The sequence below is a fragment of the Otolemur garnettii genome, unplaced genomic scaffold (genome assembly GCF_000181295.1).
Source record: "Otolemur garnettii isolate 467f Iridium unplaced genomic scaffold, OtoGar3 scaffold00170, whole genome shotgun sequence".
Classification (NCBI taxonomy): Eukaryota; Metazoa; Chordata; class Mammalia; order Primates; family Galagidae; genus Otolemur; species Otolemur garnettii.
The window spans coordinates 1,618,127-1,631,945 of record NW_003852565.1 but is presented as its reverse complement, the minus strand read 5'-3'; the positions used below and the strand labels follow the sequence as shown (position 1 = coordinate 1,631,945).

General features: G+C 44.3%; 1 protein-coding gene and 1 pseudogene across 1 annotated transcript in view; both read left to right on the top strand.

The window, feature by feature from the left end:
* GABRG3 (gamma-aminobutyric acid type A receptor gamma3 subunit) overlaps nt 1-13,819 on the top strand; it is a 585,376-nt gene that overhangs the window by 133,829 nt on the left and 437,728 nt on the right. The gene's annotated exons all lie outside the window — the stretch shown is intronic.
* The window catches only part of LOC100945842, a 5,971-nt pseudogene continuing 4,968 nt past the window's right edge, over nt 12,817-13,819 (top strand).

Sequence of the window (13,819 nt, the reverse complement as noted above, 5' to 3'; positions counted from 1 at the left end):
AGAGGTGGAAGGGAGACATCACCCCTGTCAGGTGGGTGCTGAGAGCCAGAGAGAAGCACCTGTGTGGGGGGTGGGAGGAGGGAGTAGTAGAGGAGATGTGGTCAAGATGTGGGCTGCGTTCTGTCTACCCAGAGGCCCTGTGGCCAAGAGCAGGGAGTGCTCCTTCCCTGCGGGATGGCCCAGCGTCCTCTGGTGCTGCCTCCATCTCACCCCCACCTCAGTTGGCCACACAGCACCACAGGCTGTGCAACTCACACAACACGTATTTATTTCTCACAGTTTTAGAAACCAACAACAACAACAAAAATTGTTATCAAATTGCTGGAACAAAGGATACAGAAAGGAGAAAGTTAGTAAAATATGCTGATGCTTCATCACAGGGGATGCCGGCCAGAAAACAGTGAAACACATACACATACTGAATGGACAGGGAGGGAGAGAGGAGAAAGAAACCCTTTTAACCAAAAAATCCTCTAACCAGGGAGAATATCCTTTAAACATTAAGGGGAAATAAAGATATTTTACAATCAACAAGCAAGAGAGTTCGTCACTAGCAGAGTGGCATTATAAGAAGCTAAAAGGCTCAGCGTCCATAGCTCAGTAGTTAGGGCGCTGGCCACATACACCGGGGCTGATGAGTTTGAACCCAGCCTGGGCCTTCTAAACAAACAACAACAACAACAAAATAGCTGGGTTTTGTGGCAGGCGCCTGTAATCTCAGCTACTAGACAGGCTGCGGCAAGGGACTTGCTTGAGCCCAAGAGTTTGAGGTTGCTGTGAGCTATGATGCTACAGTACTTTATAGAGGGTGACAAAGTGAGACTCTGTCTCAAAAAAAAAAAAAGAAAGAAACTGGAGAAGTTCTTTGGGCTGAAGGAAAATTATACCTTCAGATGAAAAGTGGAGTTTGTGGAAGGGTGGAAGAGCTCTGACAGTGCAGAGATATGTGTCAATATAGAAGATTTTTTTCTCATTTATTAATTTCTTTAAAAGATGACTGGCCACTTAAAGCAAAACTAATGATATTCAGTGGAGTTTAAAACATATATGGAAATAAAGTGTGGTGGTGAGTGCATGGAGGGCAAGAGAAGATAATTGGATGTGTGCTATTGACTGTTGTGAGATTCTTATATAATATCAATGGAAGTAACGTCATAGGTTTTTGTACTAGATTCAATACATTCAAAGATATGCCAGATATAAGCTATGAACCCTATAGCCACCATTAAAAATAACACAGAGAGGCCGGGCACAGTGCTCACACCTGTAATCTCAGCACTTTAGGGAGGCCAAGGCAGGAAGCTTGCTTTAATTGGAGTTTGAGACTAGCCTGGGAAACACAGTGAGATCCGTTCATTTAAAAAAACCAAAAAATTAGCCAGGCATGGTGGTATGCACCTGTAGTCTCAGCTGCTTGAGAGTCTGAGGTGGGAGGACTGCTTGCTCCCAGGAATTCAAGGTTATTGTGAGCTGTAAGCCTGTATCTACAAAAAAAAGAAAGCAAAACCAAACTCACAAAGGGGTAAATTTTGAAAGCCAGTGGAGAAGATACAGTGGAGTAGTGAAGAGTGCTCAAATGATCCGAAAGAAGACAGGAAGGAAGGTTAGTAGGAATTATGGACAGATGGAGCAAGTGGACAGCAACTCGCAGGATGAGAGGCAGACAGGAACACGTAGGTCACTGCATCAAGAGCAGAGGAACCCGGTGCTCCTGCTAATCAGTTTTCCAGTGGAGGTGTTAGTGCTCTTGATTATTCTGAAGATGTGACTGTGGAAGTGATGTGTTACATGAATCATGTAAAGAACGTGCCACGCAAGAAGTGAGCAGGAAATACGTGCGTGATCTTGTTTGTTACCATCTTCCCTTAGTTGTCCCGAGTGTTTAAAATGGAAAGGATGATTTAAAAATGTGCCAATTACCAGTATATTATTTATGTGTCCCCAAATAGATTTTGAATCTCTCATCTCAAGCACTTTTCAAATTGAAAATATATAATTACTACTTTCAAGTCTGTCCTTTCCAGATTGGGCTTTTAGCTCTCTCTCGGTAGCTGACTCAGATGATTCATCCGGTGACAGAGAAGCAGGGTGCTGGGCCCTGTCTGGTGCTGGCTGAGAAAGGGGACGGGAGGAGAGAGCCAGGATCTCACAGCCCCAGTGCTTGGAAGCTCGGGTGCTCAGGTGCGCTGCTCGGTAGGGGCGAGGTGGGATGGAGGTGAGAGCTGGGGCATCACACCTTTCTGCTGAAGTATAGTGCGTATTCTTGGTAGGGAGGATAAAAACATCAGAGTTGTAGAAAGTTAGGAAAGAAATTATAGCTTTGAGTATTGGCCCAAAATCTTAAATCCACCCTTCACTTGGCTTCAGTGTGTCTTTTGATATAAAATGAAAATTACTTTTCTTTCCCCTGGCCTACCAATGTAAAACCTAGAAATTAAGGAATGTTGCAGCATGTAGAGTCTGAATTGAGTTACTGACCTGATGGAAGCACCCAGAGTACTTTTCAAATTCTGTGTGTGTCCATATATACGTACATGTATGTACATATATATGGGAGGGGGGGAGAGAAATGATACCAACAATGAGGACAATTATAAAAAGAAAAAGAAATCTCTCTTTGCCACCTGGCACCAGAGTTTTTGTCTGTTTCCGTCTAGTTTGTGCATCTGTTTTTAGAGATGTTACCTAGGTTTTAGGCCAGCCAAAATAAGTGTCTGGTGCATACTTGAGTCAGGCACTGTTAGTCAGTGTGCAGTGAAGACATGTGAGTAAGGGGGATCTTAGCTTCCAGGGCATGTCAGTCCATTTTCTGTTGCTATAACAATACCACATACTAGTTACTTTACAAATAAAAGAATGTATTTGGCTCATGGTTCTGGAGGCTGGGAAGTCCAAGAGCATGGTGCTGCATCTGAGGAGGGCCATCCCAAGACAGAAGGCATTGGTCACATGGTGAGGGAGCGAATGTGAGAGACAGAGAAACGGGCTGAATGCCTCCTTTGACCAGGAGTCCGCTCGCGTGATGACTAACCCTGTCCATGATAATAGCTTTAAGCCATTCACCGATCATTACAATCTCAATTAAGTTTCAACATGAGTTTTGACAGGAACATTCAAACATGGCCGTGTCTGAAGGAGAAGCGTATAGAAGCAATCAGAAATAGATTGTGACAGGGCTAGGTGGTGAGGTCAGGTGCAAGGCAGAAAGCTAACGTGAACCATGAAGCTTTGCCCTGGCCCTGGGAGCTGCCGCATGAAATCCTGGAAGGTCACTGGTTCCCGGCATCATTGTCACTTGGCAGCCTTCTCCGCACTAGAGTTTCTGCTCTAAATCGACTCCCCAGCTCCTCTTTCCGGAAACCCATGGCTGAGAGCCCTTTGTTGACCATGTATGACTTGGATTATTTATCCCAAATTATTACCTGGCCATTTTACATATTAAACTCCACTCTGATGCTCTCCTGGCCACTTGTGCTGGCTGTGTGCACTTACAAAGTCATCACTTAGTTCCCTCTTTCCCACCCTCTGCTGTGTCACCCCCAGGGAGCCAACAGTGCATGCATCAGGTGTGTACTTGCAACCTTAAATTGCAGTGACCCAGAAGTACCCAACTGATAACTTTTTAGTCAAGTTAAATATGAGTGCATCCTCCAACCTCCATTACCTACGGGGAAGTTCCTTCCCTGCCCTTCTGAGCATCCTGGGATATCCCTGGAATCATCCACAGCCTCATAGCCAAGCTCTATGCATAGAAGGCCGGGGTTCACTCTGCTCCAGTTAGGGCCCCTGTATCTCAGGTTTAACTGGGCAATGCATCTAGCCTCCCTGAGTGCACCACGCAGGCAAGGGCTCTGTCAGGCCACTGGCAGCAGTTTGTACCCTCGTGTCTTCTGGGTGGCTTGAGTCCCATTCATCCATCTGTGGATGCACGTAAAGAAACACTGCTTCTTTTTGCAAAGCTCTCTCTGGGATTAAGAGGGCAACACCCTATCAAACAGTCAGACTCAGCTCTCGTGACAGGACATCCTAACACTCCATTCTGAAGGTCTATAATTGTTCACCAGTTCTAACGTTGACACATCAGGGCTTTCTCCTTGTTGCATGTTACCTTCCTGTTTTATTTCAAAATGTTCTCGATGTTACTGTTTTTATTGTTGCAGGGGAAATGTTGTGTGCAGTTAGCAGGACACAGAGAATTGTCTGCCTTCTAACAGAGCTGTGGTGTGCTGGATGCCCTAGGTACCCACTGTGCGGGCTCCTTAGGTAGTGATTCCCAAACTGTCTGGATATGGGGTGGTATGGTTTTATTGAGAGAGAAACTGTTGGGAGATCTTTTTTTTTTTTTTTTTTTTTTTTTTGGAGACAGAGTCTCACGTTGTCACCCTTGGTAGAATACTGTGGCGTCACAGCTCACAGCAACCTCAAACTCTTAGGCATAGTGATCCTCTTGCCTCAGCCTCCCAAGTAGCTGGGGCTACAGGCGCCTGCCACAGTGTCTGGCTATTTTTAGTAGGGATGGGGTCTTGTTCTTGCTCAGGCTGGTCTCCAACTTCTGAGCTCAAGCAATCTACCAGCCTTGGCCTCTCAGAGTGCTGGGATTACAAGTGTGAGCCACCACACCCAGCCACTATTGGGAGATTCTCTGAAGAGCAGTTCTTGCCTGGAAATACTTAAGAGTTTGCTTTTCACATGTAGTTAATCATAAATATGTATTTTTGTAGACTTTTTATTTATAATAATATTTTTAAGAAAATTTTGTTATAAAATGTTTAAACACCTCCAACACCAGAGGGAAAATGGGATAATAAAATGTATATCCATTACTTGATTCAATAGTTATTTCCCTGCACTTTTTGTTATTTTTGACAGTGAAATATTTTAATGCAAACCCAGGCCCTTCATCATTTTGCTTTTACATGCTTGAGAATTCATTGCTTAAAAAATGTGGAATTTTAGAACCTAGTAATAGTGTTATTACACCAAAACAAAATTACCAGTACCTCTCTGCTGATCACCAGATACCCAGTCCATACTCCAACACAGTGGCCTCGTTGCTTTGGGTGAGATTGGCATCATACTATCCAAGTGTTTGTTGACACCCATGTCTTCTGAGATGTGCCCTTGATTCTTGAGCACTGATCTCAGGAGGTTTGTCTGCTTCCTCTGTCTCTGTCCCTTAACTTGTATGGTTCCCCACCTGTCTGCACTTCACGTGTTACATTTCATCATGTGTTGCTTCTTCCTCTCTTAATAGCTGGGGTGCTTTTGTATAGAGCAGCTTTCCATTGTCAGTTAGAGCTGTTTGGTTCCCCCAGAAAGCCCACTGCACAGGAAAGGGAAGATACATGATAAATGCTTTGCTTTAATTGCCAATTTGCCAAGGGGGTTGTGTCCTAGTTATTTACAGTGGTGACCAGTGAGGGTCTCTCTCTCTCTCTCTCTCTCATTATAAACTCAAATTTTGATATTTTTTCTTTTGAGACAGGGTCTCACTTTGTCACCCCTGGTAGAATGTTGTGGTGTCACAGCTCACAGCAATCTCAAACTGTTGGGCTCTTGCCTCAGCCTCCCTTATAACTGGGACTACAGATGTCCACCACAAGGCCTGGCTATTTTTCTTTTGTTGTTTGTTTAACAGGCTGGGGTGGAGTTTGAACCCACCAGCCCCAGTGCATGTGGCTGGCACCCTAACTGCTGAGCTACGGGTGCCAAGCCAACTCACAAACTCTTGTTTGTTTAATGCGTTTTAGCCTGTTATCACCGTGACTCTATTTGGTTCCCAGATTTTCCTCTATCTGTGGCTAGTGGAAGCTCCTGCAAGTTGGCTTATAGAGCTCTTGATGCACCTGTCATGTTTCTCAGACATCACACCATGTCCCAGTATCCCTGTGTGTCTCCTTCCTAAGCCCTGGAAATGGTTAATCCTCTAAGGGGGTCTGCCCCCTCAGTGGAAATGGCATTTAGAAAATCCCATCTGGCACCTGTGGGCAGGCATGGCTGTTGGTTCTAGAGCTGTCTGGTGTTCAGAGCTAGGAAAAACAAATAGTGTTTTTAAAAAGCCAGGAGGACCCCAGGCTGGCTTCTTACCCTGTGTCTCCTGGCCGTCCACTGGGCATTCTCTGGGGACGGTATCTTTGCTGCTTCTCAGTTTCCCTGTGCACGCAGGGTGGGGGAATGTGCTGCCTCCCGTATGCCAGGGTTCTGGCCCTTCTCCAGGCAGGTCTTGCCTCTGCCTGAAATGTGGGGTGTGCGAGGGCTTGTGCCAGCTTTGTCATCATCTGCTGAGCTGTTGACCTGGTTTTGGGCTAGGTCTGTAGGGAGCCCACGGGGGCCCCGTCTCCTCTGTATCCTGTACCACCTGATACAGGCCCCCGTCTCCTCTGTATCCTGTACCGGCTTACTGGTGTGAGTGTTGTGGCCACACTATCAGTATTTGCAGACTCAGAGGGTTTCCTGGTACCTCTTTGTCTGTTTTTAAAGGTATCATCTGTTTTCTTCCATACACTATTCTCTTGATCTGTTTGACTTGGGGTTGGAATTTGAGGGAATCCACCCTGATCCTTTTGCACCAGATGTGCACTTTAACTAAAAGTGGTCTGTGATTAGACAGAAGTTAGACACAGCCTACAGAGACAGCAAAACAAGGCAGGTGGCAGGGAGCTCGGCACTTGGGCTGCTGGAGCCTCAGACTTCCACAGGATTGTCCCGTGGAGGAGACACCTTTTTTCTTCTTATTCACACAATGCGTTCTAACCTTTGTGCTAAGAAAGATGCAGTTGTTGCCTTAAACATGCCTAGTTTACCCTTAGCTGCTAGTTACAATGAAAGAAAAGAGGCATTGTTTGGTTCTGTGAGCTGCCTATAGAGCCTCCTCCAAAGGCCTGGGGCAAATTATACTCCAAAAAAGGCTTGGAGAACCAGGTCTCAGCAGCCTTACAGTGACGGCTTAGGGCACCAAGCCAAACTTCTGGCCTGTGTAAATAGATGTGCTAAAAAAAATAGCAAAGAAGCTGAAAACGCATTCTGTAGCTCAAATCTGAATGCTACTGAAAATTAAATGAGTTTCTTCTTCTTTTTTTAAACTTCAAGAGACCAGGCAGCCTGTGTTAATGTATATTGTGAATTTCTCAAAGAGCTAGCCTTTAGCATTTCGCAGGTGAACTTGACCTTCTTGCCATTTCTATTCCATTTCACCCCCCTCTTTTTTTTTTTTTTCAGAAGAAGGCTTTTTATTTTTTCTTATTTCTTAATAGTTTTGAAATGTACCATTGTATCATGCACATTAGGTGAGGTCCCCCCAAATACCCTCCCATTTTACCCCTGCCTTCCCCACTCTCTCCTCTTCCCTTCTACTTTCTGGACTATAGTTATGTTTTACCATTCCTATCAATGTATAGGTGATTATATATTGATTTCATAATAGTATTGAGTACATTGGATACTTTCACCCCCCCCATTCTTGAGATACTATACTCAGAAGAACAAGTTCCAGCTACATCCAGGTAAACATAAAAGATATGAAGTCTCCATCCTTTTTATGGCTGCATAGTATTCCACAGTGTACATTTACCACAATTTGTTAATCTATTCATGGGTCGATGGGCACTTGGACTGTTTCCATGTCTTGGCAATTATGAATTGGGCTGCAGTAAACATTCTGGTGGTGATGTCTTTGTTGTGAAATGATTTTTGATCAACTGAGTATATACCTAGAAGAGGAATTGCAGGATTGAATGGTAGGTCTATTTTTAGTTCCTTGAGTGTTCTCCAAACTTCTTTCCAAAAAGGACGTATTAGCTTGCATTCCCACCAGCAGTGTAGGAGCATTCCTTTCTCTCGGCATCCACGCCAGCATCTCTAGTTTGGGGATTTTGTGATGTGGGCTAATCTTGCTGGAGTTAGATGATATCTCAAAGTGGTTTTGATTTGCATTTCTCTGATGATGAAGGATGTTGAGCATTTTTTCATGTGTTTGAAGGCCATGTGCCTATCTTCATCAGAGAAGTTTCTGTTCAAGTCTCTTGCCCACAAAGAAATGGAGTATTTGTTCTTTTCTTATTGATTAGTTTGAGTTATCTGTAGATTCTAGTTATCAGACCATTGTCAGAAGCATAACCTGCAAAAATCTCCCATTCTGAAGGTTGTCTGTTTGCTTACTGTGCTCTTGGCTGTGCAAAAGCTTTTTAGTTTGATCAGATCCCAGTAATGTATTTTTGGTGTTGCTTCAATTGCCTGGGGGGTCCTCCTCATAAAAAATATTCTCCCAGGCCAATTTCTTTAAGTGTTTTCACTTTTCAGGGAGATTCTGTATTATTGATGCTATTTTTGTGATTGATACAGGTCTATTCAAGATTTTAAATTCTTTCTGGTTGAGTCTAGGAAGGTGTCGTGCTTCCAGGTATTGGTCCGTTTCCATCATATTTTCATATTTCTGGGAATAAATATTTTTGTAGTAATCATTGAGGATTTTTTAAATTTCTGAGGTGTCTGTTATTTCTCCTTTATATATGATAGATGATATTAGAGGTTTTACTTTTCTGTTTCTGGTTAGGTTAGCCAAGGGTTTATCAGTTTTGTTAATCTTTTAAAAAAAAACCCAGCTTTTTGTTTCATTGATCTTCTGAATGATTCTTTTGTTTTCAATTTTATTTAATTCTGCCTTAATTTTGGTTATTTCTTTTCTTCTGCTGGGTTTGGGATTGTAATGTTCTTCTTTTTCTAGTTGCTTGAGATGATTCATTAAGTTGTTGGCTTCCTCTCTTTCTGTTTTCTTGATGAAGGCTTCCCATGATACAAATTTCCCTGTTAGGACTGCCTTTGCAGTACCCCATAGTTTTGATAATTTGTGTGTTCATTATCATTTTGGTCCAAAAATTTGGTGATTTACTTCTTAATCTTGTCTTTGACCGAGCTATCATTCAGCCTAAGATTATTTAGTTTCCATGACTTTGTTTGAGTATGAAGATTCCTGTTGCTGTTGAGTTCAACTTTTATTCCATGGTGGTGGTCAGAGAAGATACAAGGAATGATGTGTATTCTTTTAAATTCGCCGAGGTTAGACTTGTGGCCTAGGATATGATCTATTTTGGAGGATGATCTGTGGGCTCATGAGAAGAATGTGTATTCAGTTTTATTAGAATGAAATGTTCTGTAGAGGTCTGTAAAGTCCATTTGTTATAGGGTCAGGTTTAAGTTTACTATTTGTTTGTTTAGTTTCTTCTTGGAGGATCTATCTAAAACTCCAAAACTGTCAGAGGGGTGTTAAAATCTCCCAACTATTATAGTGCAGGAAAATATCAAGTTGTTTATATCTATTCTGGTTTGCTTTTAAATTGAGGAGCATTCTGGTAGGGTGCATAGATGTTAATTATCGAAATCTTCATGTTGGGTGTTTCCCTTGACAAATATGTAGTGACCATCCTTATCTTTTTTTATCTTTGTTGGTTTAAAGCCAATTGTAACTGCAACTAAAATAGTAACCCTGCTTTTTTCTTGTTTCCATTTGTCTGTATTATAGAAGTCCCTCCCTGAGTCTATTTTTATCCTTTAAGGTAAAGTGAGACTCTTGTTACAGCAGATATCCAGTTTGAGTTTATGTATCCAGTCAGCCAGCCTGTGTGTCTTTGGAGGACAATTTATTATTATTATTATTATTATTTTTTTTTTTTTTAGAGACAGAGTCTCACTTTATCGCTCTCTGTAGAGTGCCATGGCAGCATCACACAGCTCACAGCAACCTCCAGCTCCTGGACTTAGGTGATTCTCTTGCCTCAGCCTCCCAATAGCTGGGACTATAGGCGCTCACCACAACGCCTGGTTATTTTTTTGTTGCTGTTTGGCTGGGGCCGAGTTTGAACCCGCCACCCTCGGTATGTGGGGCTGGCACCCTACTCACTGAGCCACAGGCACCACCCTTTAGAGGACAGTTAATTGATAAGCCTGGTTGTGTTTGGAGTGTCATGATTTTTGGATGTCCAGTGGACATTTTAAATCCTTTCACCACTGTGGAATTTGGGTGTTGTTCAAAAATTTCTGGGTGAGTTTACTTTGGAGTTAGAGCATACACTGGTCATTGTGGAGGATGGATCTGAGAATATCCTGGAGAGCTGGTTTAGTTATGGAAAATTTCTTCCACATTTGTACATCATTAAAGTATTCATTTTGACCATCAGAAATGAAGCTCAGTTTTGCTGGATACAGGATCCTAGGCTGGAAGTTGTTTTGTTGTAGGAGACTGAAGGTAGATGACCATCTTCTTCTGCCTTGAAAAGTTTCAGCTGAGAGATCTATAGTCATTCTGATATTTCTCACTTTGTAGGTATTGGTTTTCTTACATCTGGCTGCTTGCAGAATTTTCTCTTTGTTTTAACTTTGGCAAAGTTAAGCACAGTGTGTCTAGGAGATACCTTATTTGGATTGAGTCCTTCTGAAACTGTCTGCTATCTGAAGTTCTGTATCTCTTGAACTGCTTTGGAAATTCTCCTCCAAGATTTCTTAGAGTAGAGCATCTGTACCTTTAGGACCATTCTCTTCTCCTTTGGGAATTCCTATAAGACGAATGTTTGATCTTTTGGAATGATCCCACAACTCTCTCAGGGAATGACAGTTTTTGCTCTCCATTTGTCTACCTCTTTGAGCATTTGGGAATATTCAAAAGCTTTGTCTTCAGTTTCAGAGATACTTTCTTCTGCCGGGCCAACTGTATTACTGAGGGATTCTACTGTATTTTGCAGCTCCTCAACTAACTATTTTGTTTCCTTGAGCTCTGCTATCTCCTTTCTCGTTATGTCCATTTCTTTGGTGCCTTTGTCTTTGAATTTTTTAATTCATTGAGACAATCTTTGGAATTCAATTTCTATCTTTTCTTCCATTCCATTTATCTTATTTGCTATCTATATTCTGAATTTAATTTCTGACATTACTGCCATTTGTCTATGCATGGCACCTTCAGCTGTATCTCCTTTACCATTTCTTTGGGGTGGGGAGTTGATCTACTCTGGTTATTCACGTTGCCAGAGTTCTTTTGCTGGGTCCGCACCATGTTTATTTCCACCATTATTTATTAGAACTGGTAGGGTGACATTGAAGAGGGGTTTCCAGGTAGTAGAGATAGCCCCTTACCAAAGTGCTAGGCTTTGGAATTGTGACTTATCTCCTGCATCTTACAAAGGCCCTTTTCAGAGTTTTGACCAAAGACTCTGAGGACCTACATCATGAGATAGCATAAGCTAGCTCTGTTTGATATCAGCCAACCTCTACCCTATCCTAAGAAGGCATGGTATTAGGTTTAAATCTTGGCTGTGAAGAAATACAAACAGCAGCAGTACCCAGCCCCCACCCTTCAGATGTTTTCCACTACAAAACTTCAAAGGTTAACCTCAGAATGTCCCCAAGTGGACAGCCCCAGACATGAGTTCCAATTAATTTGTCTCAGGTAGTGCAAACCCTGCTTAACAGAAAGGGATTCAGGGGTCTTCAACAGCACAATTGGAGCCAGGAATCCACACTCCTTCCCCCCAGACTGAGTCCACACTGTTGTCTGCTTTTCTCCTCATAGGCCTAGTTGGAGCAAGGGGCCACACTCCTGCCCTCTGGTCTCGGTCCACACCCAGCTAGCCTCTGCTTACAGACCAGTTGGAGTCAGGAGACCATGTCTCACTCCACTGCCTGGCAAGCCTCTGTTCGCAGGCTCTGTTATTGTCAGGGCACCACACTCTGCTGAAACATCTCAGTCCTCACCCAGTAAGCCTCTGGTCATTGCCCTGGTGGAGACATGGGACCATGCCCTTTCCCTCAGGTCTTGGTTCACACCCAGCAAGCCTCTGCTTGAGGGTTCTGTTTGAGTCAGGGGACCATGCCCTTGCCCTCAGTTCTCAATACACACCTGGTAAGCCTTTGCTTGCAGGCCCAGTAGAGTCTGGGGACCAGGGGCACATGGGGCAACCACTTTCCTGCTATGGGTGCTGTCAGAGCCAGGGGTTTTACTCCTTGTCCCACCAGACACAGCTAAAACCGAGGGTCAACACCAACACTGGCCGGGCATAGTCATAACCAGGGGACTGTTCCTCCTCTTGACAAGTGTCCCTTTCTTCCCGCATCGTCCTTGTTCCCCGTTAGTCACAGATTCCATCTTGATGGTCGGTGGTCCACATTCTGCCCAGATCTCTCAGGAAAAGACCAAACACTGTGTGTTCTGCATGGGGCAGAACTTCAGATGACCATGTGAGGGGGAAGGGTGGACTGGGAGATTGGGCTTGTGGGGGGAAAATAACTCTTCAGTAAGTGGGACCTCCTTGGAGATTCAGACCTGGTGCTTAGCAGCTCCAGTGAGGGAAAATGAGAGGTCTTTTTTTCTCTGCTCACTCACAGATAGCCTGCAGCAGGCCTCCTGCTTGGGGGAGAGGTCTCCCATCCTCTAATTGGTGGCCTTTGTACCAGTAATTTGTTTTTTTGAATGCTCTTCCTTGGAGTTACAGCTTGCCAAATTTCTTTCTTGGCTTATCTTCTCACCTTTAGCATAATAGAGTCTGTTTATGTCCACTTTTTCTCCCTCTGGTCAGGAACCTCTGCTGAGGGTTGCTACCAGTTGGCCATCATCCCAGAATCCAGTTTCACCCCTTTCTAAACTAAGAAACACAACTGCAGAAAGGCTACTCAAGGGGCAGCGGTGCCTAGTAGCCCTGAAAGCTACTTGAGTTTAAGAATGCTGATGGTATTTGTTTTTTTTAACCATTCATTTTATGAGCCAGTATTTACTGAATGGCTCGGCGTTGTTCTGGGTCATAGTTGTTCTGCTGAAGGATCTAAGCTTATGCCATGGGTCTCGGGGGGGCACAGGTGCACCACCATAGTGCCAGGTGTTCTGTCCCAGCAGGTGCAGAGTATGAGGGCCTCTCAGAGGAGGGGTGAGTGGCCTTGCACTAAAAATAATCCAGCTGGTGCTTTAAACATTTCTCCTGCATTCCTAGTGATTGACTTTGCTGTGGGAAATCAGGAAGCCTGCCCAGAAGAGGTGACCATAAGGTTCTAGAACTTGAATGAGGGAGGACCTGGGCTGTGTTCCATCCTCCTGCCCAGAGCCTGTGGAGGGCTGACCATACACAGCCTGGCCAGGGGCTTTTTTGGACCTGAAAAACCTTGGGACTGGTCTGTAGGGAGTGGACCAGAAGGGGCTTGGGGCGGGCAACCCCTCACTGGAAGGAGGTCTTGGGAAATGCTGGGTTGAGATGCTGAACTTAACTGCCTGATCTTAAATAAGTGACCAGAGAGAGTCGGTAACAGTGTCAGAGCAAACCAGACCTGGGCAGCAAGGAAAGCCACAAAAGCAGACTGTATTCAGAGCTGTTGCCGTGCTGAACAGAAAGCTCAGAATAGAACTGGGCTCAACTCCGAGTACAGCATGGGCACAGGGGAATCACAGCCAAAAATCAGGTTTGTGGATGAAAAATTACTAAGAGGAGACAACGCAAAGGGCAAGGGGGGAGTTTGGCTTAACTGTCCTAACAGGATTCTTGCTGGGACAGGTCAGGCAGACACCCCCTGGACATGGCAAAGCATGAATAGCATCAGCAACTGTGAGATGAACAGATGCCTGGGGAGAGGTGGGGGAGCGGCTACATCTGGAGTTTGCAGGGAAATGTGCAGCTGAGCCTTGCTGGGGAGATGTTTCAGGAGCCTGACTAAAGTCTGATCAAGCAGGGGATTTTTGTCGACCGTGCCCCAGTTACTGACTTTGGGATTGATGTGTTGTGTGGAAGGAGCTGGGGGCCTGGTTGCAGGAGTCACCGCCTGCACCTGTGGCCTGCTTCTGCCCCCCCAG